Source organism: Crocodylus porosus, unplaced genomic scaffold (genome assembly GCF_001723895.1).
Source record: "Crocodylus porosus isolate Cpor-Errol unplaced genomic scaffold, CroPor_comp1, whole genome shotgun sequence".
Lineage (NCBI taxonomy): Eukaryota > Metazoa > Chordata > Crocodylia > Crocodylidae > Crocodylus > Crocodylus porosus.
The window spans coordinates 10,229,932-10,248,514 of record NW_017728947.1 but is presented as its reverse complement, the minus strand read 5'-3'; the positions used below and the strand labels follow the sequence as shown (position 1 = coordinate 10,248,514).

General features: G+C 38.2%; 1 protein-coding gene across 2 annotated transcripts in view; it reads right to left on the bottom strand.

Moving 5' to 3' along the window:
* Window positions 1–18,583, bottom strand: part of SOX6 (SRY-box 6) — a 528,512-nt gene that overhangs the window by 390,589 nt on the left and 119,340 nt on the right. The gene's annotated exons all lie outside the window — the stretch shown is intronic.

Genomic DNA, 18,583 nt, shown 5'->3' with positions numbered 1-18,583 from the left:
GGCCGTCCATCTGTGTTGTCAGAAAGCAAGAGCAAGAGTGGCTGGGAGCTGAAAGGAGATAAGAGAGGCCCAGAATAGCTAAAAAAGGGAGTTCAAATAAGGTCAGAACAGTTTGAGAGAGGAAACCTAATAATTAAGAGAATTTTATTTTTCAACGGTAACAATTAGCTAAATACATACATGGTATCTAATACCATATAATAGTCTGATGTACCTTTGCAACTGCATTATAAAGCAAGCAAAATGTACATAACTGCTTTTGGGTCTAGGGAGCTAAAGGGACTAAGGAGTTTTATAAGAAATCCATAAAATCCCAATCCAGAATCACTAACTTTTGTTTCAGGGAGGTGAGCAAGCTCTTGTCATATGCTTTGGTTTGAAGAGTGGGCAGGAGGGAGGGGGCAGAATCAGGGGTGGGGGGGCAGGGGTTGAGAGGGTTGAGGTGGAGGAAGAAACTAGTTGCTTGAATGGCTAAGGCATCATGTTGCAAAAACTGAAAGGAAAACAAGAAAAGGAATGTTCCTACATTCCCTTTTCTTTCTAAAAAGCAACTGACTTTGATTTTGGGACACTCTGGGCAAAATCCAAGAGATTATAGCCCCTTTCACTAAAAGAAATGCTTTCCCTGTAAAAGCGTGCTGTAGCTGCTTTATTAAATAGCACTTGAAGTACTTTTGTTTTCCCCACAGACAAAGGGGCAGAACCTCCTGAAGTTATGGCATAGCACAAAAGCGACTTTATCTATCTCCTGCTGCACAAAAACAGTTCTTTATAAGGATCCCCATAGCAAATTTATTTTTCACATGATTGTAGGTCTCTCCACAGTGGTACTAAGACTGTTTGCTGTAAACTTTCTATGATATGTGCTGTAGAATTTATGATAAAATGCTGTAAAGTGTTGAAGCAAATTTATTTCATATTTATATTTAACTTTATTCAGTGCGTGTTTGAAGAAAAACCTTTTAAGAACACCAATAATGTGAGAAAGCTACAACAACCAAATTTATTGTTAAGTATCACATCACTGTTACTCCTGGGGGTTCCTCTTCATGGGAAGAAAGCTTAAACAACATTTTCTAACACATTGGAGTGCTTCCCAGAGATGTGATGGCCTACAGAGGCAATGCTGTACAAAGCACACTGGAATGGTAGGTCAGTAAACAAGCTTTCTTCAGAGGACGGACACAAATAAATATACAAATAAGGCAAACTATATATACTTATCTTTTGTTCTGTACAAGGTACATTATCTCTCTCTTCTGTTTCACCTGACTACACTGGAGGTATTTGTTCCATCACATGACTTAGTGGTTGGCTAGAAATAATAGGACAAAACAATCTACTATTGTTACATGAGACAACGACCTTTCATGTCCTTGAAGCTCACCATGACCTTTCATCTTTCCTATCCCCCAATGGTCTCTCCTAACAACTAAAACTACACTCAGTTAGGCTGAATTCCAGATTGTCATAAAAAGAGCCCTGTCCTTTCAAAACAAATCCAATTTTTACACCAAGGTGGGGGAGAAACACAAGTCCATTGTTCCTGCACAGATGGAAGTTAGAGTTACTAAGGCAACAGCTCTAATCCTCCTTTTTACCACCTTTTTCACATCATTGGCCTATCAAGTGTGCTACCTTTTAACTCATAAGCTCAAAAGCTGGTAGTATAACTGGCTGCCCTAATTAGCTACGATTTTCACAGTACAGACAACATGATGAGCTAATCGAAATTTGCAAAATAATGACGTACCTCCAGCAAATATTCCTCCTCCTGAGGCCCAGTCTTAGAATAACAATAATGAGACCATTATTAGAGGAGGGCATTAAAATGCTGCACTGCTGCTAAACAGAGAACTTAATTGTTCTGGTCTTGTCCATTGAATCAACAACCTATTGTTGTGGACTTGAAAAATAAAGGACTGGAGAATGGGTGCCATAATGATTGGTCTGTGCTGCCATACCAGCACTCTGTAGAATTGTTTTCCTTTTGAAACTCTTGATGGACTAGTAGTTTTGTTTAAAAGTAATATAAAAGGCAATTGTCTGGATAAAAAGTCCTATTTATTGAAATCTTTAGAAGCAGTTGCATGGATTTGTTCATGACCCCCGAGATAAAAACATAGGGCCCATAATAATACTATTTGTAGAGGCCTGTTACCATTGCCTACAGCTTCACTAGATAACAATGTCCTGTCTAGCTACTGTAAGAGGAAGGCAGGCATTTCCTTAGCAGGCAATAAGAATGACAAAAGGTCAAATACTGGACAGTTTCAGCTGCTCTGTAAATGATAAAATATTGCATTAAAGAAAACATCAATGTAATAATATTATTAATTCATAGTTAGAGTTTCTGGTTTTAGGCTCAGGTCAATAAAGCTACACAGAAGTAATTAGTCACAGCTCAGGGTTGCTTTGTTTTGTTTTAAATAGCGAGTTTCAGCTACTTGGATTTTTTTTTTCACCTTTTCTGTCATGTTATAACCCAGACTGTAGATAGGAAGTTAAACAATACACCTAGAAGTGTACTGTTCTAAGTGATGAAATTTGTACCTTCTAAGTATTTCTTCTGTTTAAAGAACTGAACATTGCAACTGGGAGGAACACTGGATTAAATCTTTAGAATAACTCCTGTTTAAATTTTATTTTGAACTAAAAAAAGTATTATATACAACATGAAAAACTCACAGTTTGCTAAAAAGGAACACTGATTATGACAAGAACACATTCTAAAACTAAACCCCCTTCCCCTCATACACCAAAACATTTGTCAAATACAAAGTGCCAGATTCTGATCTCAGCATGAAATGGAAGTAACACACTGGCAATTCCAGATATGCAATCACGGAATTGAAATTACAAGTTTGTCTCACTCCATTTTTTGTGTTTCCATCCATTTAAACAGACCTATCCATTTACATTGTGCAGAAATAAGATAATACTCTAGGAAAGATTAATATGAAATTAGTTCTAAAATAGTTGTGATGGATACTTTGCCATTGAGTTCAAGGGGAGCAAGCTGATGAGTTCAATTAAAAGTTGTAGCAAATGTTTTTCTTTCTTTCTTTTTTGTCCTTTATTTTTATTTTTTTTAAGAGGAAGAATGAATGGCAGGAAGAAAGAAAAATGTTGGAGTTAAAGGTTAACCAATGTGGCAAGTGGCTAGACCTGTTTGCATAGTGTAAAGATGTCTTACATGTAGATTCATACTACATGTTTTCTTTAAAGTCAGGGGTTTTTCTTTTGTAAACTGAAAAATTTCTAATATAAAGAAGTATAAAACTGTAAATAAAGACCTCTTGCTTCATTCAATCTGTGCTTTGCTTCATTTATCTTCATCTTGTTAGGCTAAATTAATTAACAATCTCTGTGTTGCACACTTTCTCTTTTCATTACATCAAATAATGGCCTGGATGTGGGAGGAAGCCTTCACCACAGGGATCTTGAAACACTACCTTGAGGAAGAGTTTCTTATATATGTATTGCTTTAGCAAGATTATCTAGCTAGATGTATTAATCTTACAACATTTATTAAATGGATTCTTCGTTGCTTTAAAATAATTATGTTCTTAAATTTAAAAAAAAAAGGCAGAGGCCTGCAGTTGATCATGCTCATAACTTATGACTCAAAAGTCTTTAAAAATATAAAATAAACAAGCTGGCCTCATAAATCCATAACTCATTTTACCTAGTGTTTTATTTAATACCAAAACCAACTGCACTTGAACACTTGGTTTGAGAGTTCAATTGTATCCCAAACTTCTTCTTATTACGTACCCCTTCCAGGTTTACCAGCTGCCCACATACCCATACCAGCATACGTGTTATATTTTAACCCCTTAAACACCAATTATTATTATAATGAAAATTAATTCCACTATTACACAATTTCTCCTGCATAACCCTCAGAGATGGCTTGTGTATCCCCAGGGGTACACGACACACAGTTTGGGAATCTTTGGTGTAGAGATCCCAGAATATGATAATATGTCAAATTACTCAACCCAAGTAGTTATACTATTTGTCCTGAGTATGTTCTGTGTATAATTAACTGGATGACTGGAATGACTTCATTGGTAAAGCCGGTTATTTTAATACCGTAATAGAGAGCACTGTGTTAAACTATTCTGCAAGTTTTCCTCCCGTAACCTACATTATGACATCTGGAGCTATGCAAATGGACAAAACAGTAAAGCCTTTTTTAATCTTATCCTGATCAACCAACCCTCCTTCTCCAATCACAGCTTTGTGCGTGATATCTTTCTGCTAGTGTTTCTTATTTAATTAAAACAGACACTGACAGAAGGACATGGATTAGGACTGTAATGATGCATTTACTTAGATTAATCGGAGGCTCCTTTTGGAGTAATGGCTTAAACAAAGAACAAAAGGAAATTGTTATGAAACAGCCTTTTATCCCAAGCAAAGGTCACATTATGAGGTTTTTAATTTTGTCAGCCTCTGTTACACTGGGCCTGGCTACTGGAACATGAGAAGTGCTTTTTGCCCTCCCAAAGCCAGTTATTATAATAGAACCATTAAAGCTTCAAATTAAAATGTCTGATTTTAAAACAGGTTGCTTAGCTTTCAGAGCCCTCTAATTAGCATGTTGTGCATTGTTGTGAAGGAAAGAAACCTAAAATGCTAATGACTTGCTGCCAGGTGACCACACTGCTGAGCAAAATACAGACCTTCTTAACCAGTAGTACTAGTAATAATAATAATACTCAGCTCTTATGAATTATCCAACCTCAGATGTACTTTACACCATATGTGCTTCAAGAAACAATCCACATGCAGTCAAAGATCCAAGTTTGGCAGATAGCACTAGGGTTTGAATTGCAGGGGAGCTCAGAGGGGCTGAGCCCCCCCATAAAAGACAAGAGCTCCCCCATAAGAGATGAGAGCCCCTTCCTACTGCTCAGCTCGCCCTGCACCTTTCCAGCTTCTGGCTGCCACCACCGCAGACCCCCCTCCCTCCCCCCACAAGAGTCAGAATGTAATTCAAACCCTGGATAGCACCAGATAATGTTCTATACTAACTAAAGAGTAACTTGTACACATCCAACAGATGTTATCAGCACACTGTAAAACAGAGATGGCCCCCAGAAGCTATGTGAAACTGGGAGAGGCACAGAGAAAAGCAAGACACAGGAAATCCTCATCCTCTCTAGATGCAACCTCTCTTGGACTCTAATGATGTAATTACTTCAGGCCTCCCCCAAAGTTTGTCTAGTAAAGTCTGCTTATGGCCAACATGCATTTGGAGCGAACACAACATCAAAGTATACCCCAAGCACAGTTACAGGTGTTAGTTATTTAATTTAAAATTCAGTAAAGAGAGAAACTCTTTGAGCTGTGGAGACTCAACCCAGTGTTGTCAAATCTTGCAATTTTATCACAAGTCTTATACTTTCCTTGGAGCTCCAACTCCTGGAAACATGTAAATAAGGAAGGACACTTCCTCCTGATTGATTTTCAAGTAATATTTCTATCCTTGTGGTTGCAGATAAAAGTCTGATAACATGACTCATGAGCTTCTAGAAGACTCAAAAACAAAATGACAAATAAAAGGAAACCTATCATGTTGACCTCATAATTTTTATACTAATTCTTGGATTTGGGGAGGAGAGGGAGAGGGATTCCTTTCCTTGAATGTCTGGGTTTAGAAATACTACTCACCTTACCCAAGACTGTATTTAAAAAAAAAAAAAAAAAACAGGCTACCCAATGACAAAAGAGATCAGAAGGTTTTCTTCTGAGGTACTCATTCAAATCTTAGCATGATGCAGTTCTGACACCAAATCCAAGTCTCTCTGCTGCATGGAGACATCACCAAATGGCTGCAGCATCACCAATGACTCCCTATTCCCAACACCAGAAAACTTGATACAGGATACAAGGATCCTCCTCCAACCTTTCATTCAAACACAGGTGCACAGGAATTATTACACCGTTCATCCACAGCCACGGGGACAATGAGTGGAATAAGTTAAAGATCTAAGTATGGCTGCTGGGGGCTAAATGTCAGTTCATTCACATGAGTTTCCTAGCCTCCAAGCAATTCTGCTCCACAAAACTACAAAATGGATGTGCATTCCTTTCCAATCCCTGTGCTACTCTGGGCCTGATTATCTCTAAGCGTCAATCAGCCTGGTGGGCAAGGCTGATTATATGACAGCAAGAGGTCACTGCACCTCCTACTGCTGTATAAACAGGGATTTCAAATTCAGATGAACCCAAAAACTCAAGCAAAACTCCACCAAAATTTTTTATTTGGTTTCTAACTAAACTATAACCTGGCCCATGATTGGCAACATTTTAATAAAACTGACCCTAGGTTTCAGTTCTGTCTCAAAACTCTGAAATAGATAGGTCATAGATTTTAACTGTCCTTGCTTTACAAAGTTAGGGCAGACTGTACCATCCTCTGCCCATGATCACTTTGAATAGTATTCAGTAATTCCTCAGCTAGCTGTCCCAAAATGGGTGGAGTGGCATAAACTGGCCATGAAAGGATATTTACACAGCTTCATGTAAATTACTTGAAATGCTCACACTGAAAGGAAAATATACTTGTTTCCACAAGTATTGCCTCTTTCTTTCCAGTAAAATATTAGTCCCTGTGCTCTTTTCAAGGTAGCAAATAAAGTCTGGCAGACAAAGATTTATTTGTGAAATCAGATACATAATAAGATGTATATGTAAATGAAAATACTTAGAAGTATGCATCAGCAAACAGGGAATACCATTGTCACCTACCACCATGCCCATTCTCCTAAACCATTTAAAAATATTTCTTGATTCACTTTTCTTTCTTCTTCTTCTAAGGCAAAAACTCCACAAAGCAGAAAACAAGCTGATTATTTGATTCTCAGAACAAATATGGTAGCATCTAATGAAAAACAGACTCTGAGTAAAGTGACATGTGGCCTGATCTGTCATACGATCATGATATTCAGATTGCCTCCATTTGGAAATCTGCGCACACAGCACTTGCAGAATTAAGCCCTAATGTAGCATATTTTAAAAACACAGTGTAATGTGTTCTGCTACACTGTATATGTATGTATATGCATAATGCATTTCCATTGGGATAAGTTGGTCTCCAAAAGTTATATTTGTTACTTAACATACGCAGAGAATGTTGACATACATGCCATTGCCTTTTTAGTGAATGAGTAGTAAAATTTGCATCAGCCTCCTACACACAATGTGCTTTAAGATCAGAGCTGCTTAAATAGTAAATTATCTGCATCATTTAACATCTACTGGATAGAAATCTAGCCAGGTAAAATCAGTATCCACTTCGCATTTGAACAATCAGCTCCTGCATGGGTACAGTACTTTGTGTCCTGTGGCTTCTATTGAATATCCATATATTATATATTAGCGTACACAGCAAAGCAGCAGTAATTTAAGACTTCAGCATAGCAGTCTGGCAGATCAGGCTGGCACAGCAGCAGTTAGTGGCATGGCACAGTGGAAACACTAGCTAAGCAGTCATGTAGAAACAGTAATCACACTGGCATTGTGCAGAGTAAGACACTGATTGGGGTTCAGAACATTAACAGCTCAATTGTGCCATTAAGTAAGTCTGGTGGCAAGTCATGCTGCCACAGGGAACTGTGATGGTGAGAAAAAAGTGGAACTGGGGGCCCACCGTGCCACCCACTCCCATTTGCTTAGAACACCCAAACATTTCCCACTCACACCAGGGCTGATCACAGTTGAGCCTCAGATATTTCAAATTGGACCAAATGTTTAAACTAACATAAAAAAAGATCATCCAAATTGAAAGAAGAAATTAAAAATCACAAACTGTAGCTTGGGTAACAAGAAGGTTAACATGTTTCTTCTTCAAAGACACCATTCTGGCAGCCCAAAAGAAAATCCAGAAAAAGCCCTCAAAATATGATTGCTGTTGTAGGGTCTACTAACTGTTCTTCCACTGATACTAACTAGAATTAAATGTATTTCTATGGGTAAAATCATGAAATCAGTGGTATTCTTGGCCATGACATAGGCAAACCAGATTTGGCCTGAAGAATGCTAGGGGGTTGGGAAATAGGCCCCCTTTAAATTCTGCTGTTGTGTAAATAAGTGTCTCCTTAGCTATTCCTTCTCAGGTGCTGTGTCCCAGCTATAAGATTTGTGCCTGCTTGGCTGTTTCGGAATGGGAAGCAGTGCCTCTGTATCTATCACTAAGGTTCACATTCAGTATTATTTAATTTATTCTCACCAAACCCTTATGAGATAGGGAAGTATTATTATTTTCATCTCCTGTTGTGCAGAAGATTACATAACTGGTCCATGGCCATGCAGGAAGTTTCTGGCAGAGACAAGAAGTTAAAATAAGATTACTGTCAGCCACTTCATATGCCTATACCAGGCCATCCTTTCCTTCACTGAACCAACACCCTCAGGTGTTTGGTTTGTAAACATCTAAAACACCTAACTACCTGCATTCTAGTAGTACAGCATTTTCCAACAATGTAATATGCTGAAATTAAAAATGGCCATTGATTAGTTAGTCCCAGAATGGACATGAGCATGGCCTGCTTATTTGCCTTGTAATAAATTATTTAACACCTATAACTACCACTATTCAGTCTCTATCACATAAGCATCCTTATTCAGGAATTAGCAATAAGATCTGGGTTCAATTCCCCCTGCCCTGCTGGGCAATCTTGGTCAGGTCACTTCCCTTGTTGTCCTTCAACTTCTGCAATTGTGAAAGAGACACTAACCTCCTTTATGAAACAAGTCATGATCTATGCAAAGTGTTGTAGAAGAATAAGGTGTTCTTACTATTGCTAGTTCTACAACACCAGATCTAACTGTGTTCCTTGAACCCTCACATTGACCGCAGGGGTGAACCACTGTATATCCCTGTGTTTACTGTACAAGACAGTGATCATTTCCATCTTTACAAAAACGAGACAGAAGTGGAACTGCTGTCTGGGACTCATACCGCTCCCTTACCCCTTCTGCTGTTATGCTGTGCTATTTCTCCTCTTTTCTCAGTCTCTGCTATACAAGTTCCCTGCATCCCACTCCAACCAGCCCAGCACAGCAAGTCAATGTTGAGAGCACCAAATGCATAGCCTTACCTACCTGCTAGGATGAGGGGAAGAATGGGACTATTTACATATATATTTTTAACTACCTTTGGATCAGCTGCTGTATCTGTTTCTCAGACCAAAGGACTGCAAGATCAGATAATTCACATATTTTCCTAAAAGCTGCTTACTAGATTAGTGTATTCACCAATAAGGACTCTTACTACTGTGCAAATATTCTTTTTATAATGCCCACTACTCTGCCTTGTTTCAAACTTTATTCACATCTGGTTTGTAACATACTGTACAAAACACTTAGCTCTCAAATCCCTTATAAATTACCTATTTGGTTCTGTAATTGTTTTCATATGAATGTATAACAGGACATTTGACTTAACTTCCTGAAATTTTCTGAGCACTAACAATCTTCACATTTTTAAAATGGTCAAATTTCTTTCTTAATTGTTAAGATAATAATAGATAAACATTGCATCAATGTCATATAAGCAGTCAATTCATTTTCTTCTAAATGTCATCACTGGCTTTTCATAAATGCCATGGCCCTTTGAAACAATTTTGGAAAATAATTCTGACTCTTGCAATTGTGATCCTTTGAATAATCCTATCACCTTCCCATGGGACCCAGAAATTAAGTTGATGAACTACTGCCTTTTATTTAAAATAGCAAAATAATCGTTATACTTTCAGTGACAAATGTTTTCCTAGTGAGCATTTCATTTCCATGCATTTCAGTGCTTTGCTGGTATGTGTATGCAACACACACAAACTGGGTGAACCTTCTCTATTGATTCCTGCTGCAAGGCAAATATTAGCCTGATTTCAACTTTACTTACAAAGATCAACCAGCCTAGGTTCACAACTTTAGGCTCAGTTTTGAGGGTAACTGAGCCATATCTTGAAAGCTGATGTGAAATGTCTTGTGATATAGTTTTGCTTTTACATTTTTGTTCTATTCAAACCAGAAACATCTTGCAAACTGAAGGCAACTATATTCTGATATATGTATCTGTTCACAACATACAGAGATGACAGCTATTTGATAAGTTAAAGAACCACATGAAAAAAATAACATACTAGACAGTGCGTGATCATACTCTCTTCCTACTAATCAACATTTCCTAGAAAGTGAAGTCTAGTGAAGAGAGTGCTGACTCAGAAAACCAAGGACCTGTTCTGGCTCTTCCTGGTTTCCTAAGTGACGTCTTGGGTGGGTCACTTCATCTCATTATGCTTCATTTTCCCGATCTGTATAATGGGAATAATAACGTTGACCTCTCTTGAAAAGTGCTTTGAGATCCACTAGTGGAAAAGTGCTAGGCATCATTATTACCATCCAAGCCTCTAGATAGCTTCAAATGGTCGCCATTTTTAGAAATATGTCTGCAAAATAAAATTTTCACCTTTTTCCAGTTATATATCCCTCTATTCAGTTAGCCAACTACACAACTACATTCCACTACAGTGACTTACATTGGATCAGGACACCATCAGATCAGTACAGCGAACACATTTTGTTTACAAGTCACATTCTGTCCACATCACGGGTGACTGCTGCCTCCTGAGTCTGGGGGGAGCACCTGCAGAAGCCAGCAGGGATTGGCAAGCACCCACAGAAGCCACCGGTGGCATCAGCAGCAGGGACAGAGCTGGTGAGCACCCCCAGAAACCACTGTCAGCAGCAGGGATGGAGCTGGCAAGCACCCGCAGTAGCTGTCGCTGGCAGCGGGGATGGAGCTGGCATGCACCCCCGCACACACTCCCCCCCACCAGTTGCCTATGGTTCACATCTTTCCTAAGCTTAGTCTGAAACTCAGCTCCAGCTGCAACAGCTTCCAAACTAAAAAACCTTTTCTTTTCAGAATTCTGCCACCCTGTTTCAGCTTTTAAAGGTACCATAATCATATATTCTTACCACAGGTCTTAAAACTGCATATACAATTCCAAAAGTGGAATTTCCCTCCTAAATGCACCTGCCCAAAACTTAGACAAAATCCTAGGACACTGGCAGGTTTTCTACACTTTAAACTATTACAATGTTAAACTCAAAGCTCTCTAAAGGACAGACATGGACAGAAGATATTCTCTGCTTCCTAATGAGACACACATCATTAGCATGTACCCTGGAAGAACCTGAGATACAAGACATTAGTTATGTGCCATTTCTTGGAATAAATGTTTTAGGACATACATAAATGTTATTGTTCTTCGGGGGGCTGGAAGAATTGAACTTATGGCAAACAAGCCAGCTGGTTTTACAAAAATAAATAAACAAATAAAAGGATATAAACATGTGTCCCACTTACAATTTAAAAACATTTCTAAAATAGCTTTAGCGTGCCACCAAACCTCATATGACAGTACAATATGGCTAGAGAGGCTTCACTGTTGCTCATCTGGGAAGATCTGCATAACTCACTTGTGCCTTTGACATTTGTGTGGAATGTTATTATCCCACCAGCTGCCAATATAACAGCCATTACCACGCCAAATTATTCATCAAGATTTATAGTATACATACACACACACACACACACTCACTCACTCACACCTTTCTTAAAGGGTTTTTTTCAAACTTCTCTTAAAACCTCATGCCCTACAGAAGATGGAAACATGCCGTGCCTTTGAATCCTTCCATTCTTCAACTTTATTTAAGTGGAAGGTAGAAGGTAAGGCTCAAAGAGACAAACTTTTACCCATTTCCCAGCTCTGGAAACAGAGACTATCTCAAGCTTCTCTCATTTAGAAAGCAGAGAAAGGATTAAACCACTATAGCCCTCTTTTTTACAGGGATAACAAGGTAGGGTTTTGATCAGAAAGACCCTGGCCCTCTCTCACAGATTCTGGCAGACTGTGGTCACAAGAAGCAGCATCTCAAACTGTGAAGACATATTATGAAGACTGGTATATATCCCAGAGGGACAGCTGCAGATGGAAATCTGTCTAACACTGGGAAGATCATATGAAGAGACAGTTATGGCCTTATGGTAAATCTAGAATAAAGAGGGAGGTCTCAGGTGTGTGAATATAGGAAACTGATGTCTTAAGCATGAGGAGGCAGTGAGCAAATCCATTCAAGAGGACCATGAAAGAAGCAATACACAGTAAAACAGCTCACAAAGCTATCTTGTAAGTCACCAGAAACTTTTTCCAAACAACCCTCCAACAGCAGGGAATTGTGCTGTGCACTTCCTTAGGGCCTGCTTCACATTAGATTAGATGAATCTATGGAGGTTGGAGATGAACCAGTTAAATTAAGGCACCTTAAAACTAATATTGTAAGTTAAATATAACATTTTGCAAGCAGGCACTCTTCATTATAATGAGATGCATACTCAGCCCTCACTTAGTGAAATATTTGTGTTGCCATGCAGCTAAACAAATGCTTTTTTCTTTTTCTTTTAAAACAACCTCCCACCCATGTTTCTCTAAACAGTGGCAATCAGTCCAGCTGGATAACATGTACAAACTGGGCAGTTAAGCTTCCTTCTGCCCCCACTAAAAGGGTCTTGCCCTTATTTCATCAATTGAGACATATGGAAAAATAATAAGAATACCAAAAATTGGAGCACAACTGAAAAGAATTTTGGTTTCATAATAGCCCCACTTTTCATTATAAATCACAGCATATGATTGGCATGCAGCATGATAATAGTCTTAACACAGACAAATATATCAGAACAAGATCTTTTTTATTTCTTTTACACATTGCTATTCATAACACCATCGTGTGCTCTTTTCCTTCTGTTTTTCTCCTTCCAGATTCTTTGTATAAAATATGATGAACTCACAAGTATGATTATCAAATTTATGGCGTATACTTGCTACACCGCACAGTATAATCTCATAGTTGTTTGCCCTGCAGTATCAAAGATTTGCATAGAGTTTAAATGTGAGAGGTCTATACAAACTATAGTTAAAATACTATTACAGTTATATGTTTTTCTATATGAACTAGTAAAAAAAATCATTTTTTATTCTTCTTTAGGGCAACATTTTATTACAATTAAATGAAAGGGCTTAGCTCTGCTACTTCTTTGAAAAGAATCATGACCAAAAAGACACAATTTGGGGAAATATAAATGAAAAGATAAAGGAAATCTGCCTATTTCCATATGAGATAATATCAAAACCAAACATGCCTTTTTATATTTAAAATTGGAATGGTATTCCCTTTAGAATTCTTGCTTCTGTGCGCACAATTTAGACAAGTGCTTTGACAGAGAAAAAGACTGAAGCGTTTGACTTTAATCCTAATGGGGGGGGTGTTCCCTTCCCCCATTCACTGGTGACCACCACTATATTACCACACTTCCAGCTGTGAGCTAGAACATACAGCTCCCCTGAAGCCAAAACGAGTGGTGCTCTGCTGACTTAAAAACAAGGGACACTGTAAAAGGGAACAGACTCGAGTTTCTATTCCTTTTGAGCTTTAGTGTCACCCCTGTAAATGTAGTACATGACGCAGCAACCTGAACGGTACGACAAGTTCAAGAGAAAGCTGTAACAGATGGAATTACAGAAAATGTATTAAAACTTTGAAAAGTGAGTTAATCTAATGTCAGGCTGGAGGAAGAAAGCATTCTCTTTAAGATCATGACTTACAGAATTATATATTAATTATTAATATTTGGGCCAGGTGTACAATTAGCTCTTGACACTTCTCTCTCTTACAGAGATCAGCTGTTGAAACTGTACACTCCTGACATTACTGCATTCTTCCCTAAGTGAAAAACTAGAGTGTGTTAGAAACAAAACAAGAGTTAAATAAAGAAAGGATTCTTCAGGATAAATATCAACAAGCAGAAGGACAGAAGATGCCTAAGTCTGTAGTGTAATAATTACAGAAAACGATTTTAAAGCTGTAATCTTTTTTCAGTCAAAGTCTGGAGTGCCCGTTTTCTTTTGATGAATATTCACTTCATTTTACAAGATTGTCAACCTGAGGTAAGAGCAGCTGAGTATAATTTGCTCATGTCTAAAATGAATAAACATTGTATTTTTGCCTTTTCTTTTAATACAATATTAATGACAAAACTGACATTTTTCAAGGGTTTTTGGGTTTGTCCATCCATCCACTCCCCAACTCCTCCTGGAGGAGAGCCATCATCCATCAAAACTTAAAAGCACCAATCACATTTAAATGTGCTTTTAAATAGACATTTATGCTGAGACATGTAATGCAATAACAGTCCAAAGAGTTACTACAGCTTTGTACAGTATAACAAAAACCTGAGAAAACTTTAGAAATGAAGTGGCTTTTTAGGTTATGTTAATATTACCTCAAGCTTACCGCATATAAACCTTTTCTTGTTAACTGCCTAATAATTTTGGATTTACTCTGTACTTGTCAGCTTTAGGATGTCACCAAAAAAAAAAAACCTTCCATTTCCATCAAAACATCTGCAGTTCTGATCCTCTACATTTAAGATGCAGACATAAAAAGGTTCCATTTTAAACTTAATCACCTATATTCTCCTATTTCTATCATAAAATATACTTAATCATCCACATTAATTTTTGTATAATGTGAGGTAAGAAAAGTGCAATTATTCATTACTGTGCTAATATTATATTTAACCCAATACCACTTACCTATGTTAGTTTTATCTATCAAAGACAGCCATAAGCAAAAGAGACAAGTTAGTCCAAGGACATAATGTCTTTCAGGCTCTATAGCACTTAGCAGGTTACTGGGCCTCCAAGGCCTAACAGATTTAACCAAGACTTTTCACACAATCAGGTAAAGAAAGCTCAGCCAGTCAGCAGATGTCCCATTCAGATAACAAAGAGAATATTTTAGTGACAATGTGAGAAAACAACAGTAAAAATGGTAAAAAAATCACTGAACCATGTCTCTCTCGTTTTTTCCTCTACTAAGAACTATCCAGAAGAGTTTGACTATGACATTCACTGTAGTCTTGAGCAAATGTGAAGTCAATCAAATACAATTTGTCAAAGGCAACTCAAGTAAAATAAAAACTCACTATATCATTGTTAATCAAGATGTTACATTGGAATTGCTTCCAAAGAATTAGGTTAAGCACAATGATTATGTATTGATATACCAGTCTCAAAGGTATAAAGAAAAAGATTATTGTTATGAACATTAAATGGACAGACTGTATAGTGTTGCTGGGCAATTCATCTGCAATTTCATTTTAGCATAATTTAAGCATTTGGCATATCCAGTGTTACTGAGTTAGGAGATAGAGAAAATCTGCAAACAAGAGATGGTTATTAATATTCCAGAAGATCTGAAATGACTGTGCTCAGTTCCACACCAATGAAGAGGTAAAAGTGCTGTAGTGTGAACAAAGCCAGTTTTAGCATTTGTTAAGGTCACTTCAGTTCCTTCAAGTGGCCGTTCTTAGAGTCCATTACCTCAGCTAAATATGCTCAGCAAACCATAATAATGATGGAGATAACTCTAGAATACTGTCTAAAGAAACCAATTTGGGGTGTGGTTTTGAATTTGAATCAGGGAAAAGATGACTACACAGCCCATGCTCTTGCTCTTCTCTGAGGCCAAGTTTAAATAAAGAAGAATAGTTTTCAGTTATCTTGGAGCACATTTCAATGGCAAAGGAACTGTGAATGAAAGGAGTTTACAAAGAGGACTGTTATACATTAAAGTATAGTATAATCACCGTATGAATTAGTCATAGCTAGTTTAGACACTGTCCAACCCACTTTCCAACCATCTGCAACAAATGTGCTCTGTTAAAACAGAACATATGGAAAACAAGCTAGCAATTAACACAGCTTCTATGCGTACCTCTAATACAGCACAGATTTAAAACTTTTAGTGAAACTGACTGTTGAATTACTTCCATACTGCTGCTGTTTAGACCTTGGCAACAGATATTTATCCTCACTCACTACAGTATGTCATCCAAAGATACTGCTATATCATCAAAATAAGCATGAAAAAAGTCACCCACAATTTAGTCACTCATTGTGGTTTATATCATCTATTAATACAAATATTTGCAGATCAAAGTATAACAGACTTTTTCAAAGACTGCTTACTATGTAATTTACCAGTCAATATCAAAACTAATAGTTGATACAGGTCAAATAGATTAATTTAATTATGAAATGGCAGACATCTTGTATTGTTTAACAAAATTGTTTCAGAGTTTCCTTCTGTCCCAGATTATTACAAGCCTTAGAAATACAGCCCTTAAGATAACTTTCTGTCATTTGCAAGTGACAATGGGAGGAGACTAGCAGGGCACAATAACAAATATACTGAATTTAGATTCTGAAATGTTTACCTACCCTTAAGAAGCCCCAGTGGATAGAAATGTTGTGACTGAAATTAGTTTTTACAAAATAATGAAACTAATGGTATTTGGGGAATTTAAGCACACGCAAAGCTGAAAGCAAAACTGACTACAAATACCAAGTTTCATTATCTAGCCAGAGTCAAAAGTGATGCATTTTTATTGGACCAACTACATGGTTGGAATAGATTAGGACAAGCTTTCAGATGCATTGCAATTTTCTTATTCTAATGTACTGTATTCAAAGTAAATCACCCAGAAAAATCCTTGCCTCTCATATATTTCCAGGACTGCCACAGCTACAACATCACTTCAACACCATCACAGCATCCAAAGGAAATGTAACTCACTGACCAGCATGCGCTGTGTCCTCCCTCTATGGCCAGTTCTCAAAGGGCATGGTCCTGTCACAGTTCATAGCTTGATATGTAGATTCTTTAATTTAACCTATAGAGACTTGTGCTCGCAAGCCCAGCAGGCCAGCCCTTGGGTCTTGGCTAAGGTGGCAGCTGTCACATACACAAGTGCTTTAATTGCAAAAATTATATTTGGTGTTTAATACTTTGGTCAAATAATCCAAAATGGTATTAGTTGCACAAGTAAAGACTTGTGTTAGCTTCATGCAGGACGAAACCAGGGAGTTTTGTGTTTGGTTTTTCTATGACTGACTGACTCCTTGGTTAAAAAACAAGGACACTCCAAAGGAAGTCACTCCAGTTCATTAGAGGTGCTGTATTCCCTCTTGTATTCAAGCTGATTGAATAAAAATGAAAAGATCTAGCAGAAAAGGTCCTGAACCAATGGAAAGGAAGATGCAAAATCCATGTCTTGGATTCTCTTACTTCCCCTAAACCAGCCATTTCAACCTAAAGTATGTTACTACAGTTACTTGAACATGGGGGTATAACAACAGAACAGATGCCATGATATCCTTCCCCCTTCCCCTACTCCAGATTTTAAAAACACCATTAAAATCCAAGGGAGGTTGTGGAGGGGACATCTAATGGCCATCAAACTCCCAACAACAGTGATTACTCACAGACTGTAGGAGCAATCTTCCCTGGAAACACCTGGTTTTGCAGGGCTGAGTGCTATGCCACTTAGCCCAGGTTCACCCAAAAATCCTTTCCCCACAAAAGGACAACCAAAGAACAGCTCTATACAGTGACCTTTTCATTCTTTCCTAGGTCGACCAGCTTCCCTCAAAGGTTTTAAACCTAGAAAGTAGCAACATAGCCCCATACCTATAACCAGTTCTGTACATTGCAAAACTGCCACCTGTATCTGTCACAACAACTAACAACTCTTGTGACTTTGTAGATGGTCTGGCAATATTTTGGGCTGAGGGGGTAAAGTCCAGGCAACTGGAGTCATACTATTCCAATGAGCCCTCATTTCTTTAAAAAAAAAAAAAAAAAAAAGAACCTTATGGTTGTGGAGAAACATACTTGAAAACATGATCCCTAAAAGCTTCAATACTGAGGGAAATACAAGAAGGTTCTTTTTTAAAAAAAACAAACCTCATGATTTTTCAGTCAACTCAAGATTTTTTGAGGTACAGCTCATTATATGTGAATACTTGGCACCAATAACATACATCTTTACTTGCAAACAGGCCATTGCATCTCACACTGGCAAAGTACTGACTAAAACATTCAGCTGGGGTTATGGTGTACAACATTTAAGTATCAATGGAACAAGGGGTCTATATATAGCCATATTTGAAATTCAAATCCATACATATACTTTGCCAAACTGAATCTGTATGCCAGTATTTTACACTAAAGAGCATGATCCCAATACAATTATCATTCCAAGGACAAGACAGAAGGTATATAACCAGCAAGTTATGGGGGGGCGGGGGTGTGCACACATGCACACCAATAGAGATTTTTGCAACCTATACATATCAGCCGATACCAATCTGATTTCAGATACCCAGCCTGGCACCATGGAGAGCTCCCCTCCAGCTGGTAAGTCTGGTGTGGTGGAAGAGGAGGGGGGAAGGGGGAGGGAAGGGCATGGGAGGGCAGATCAAGGCTCCCCACAGTGAGGGAGAGTGTGGGACTGGGGCAGAGGCTGGGGAAAGTGATGCCCAGTCGGGGTGAAGTAAGCATGGCACAGAGCCACAGCTTATCTAGGGGGGATGCAGGCGGGGGGAGTCACTTGTCTGGTGCTTTGTGCAGCGGCTCTTGCTGCTTCTCCCACTGTTTG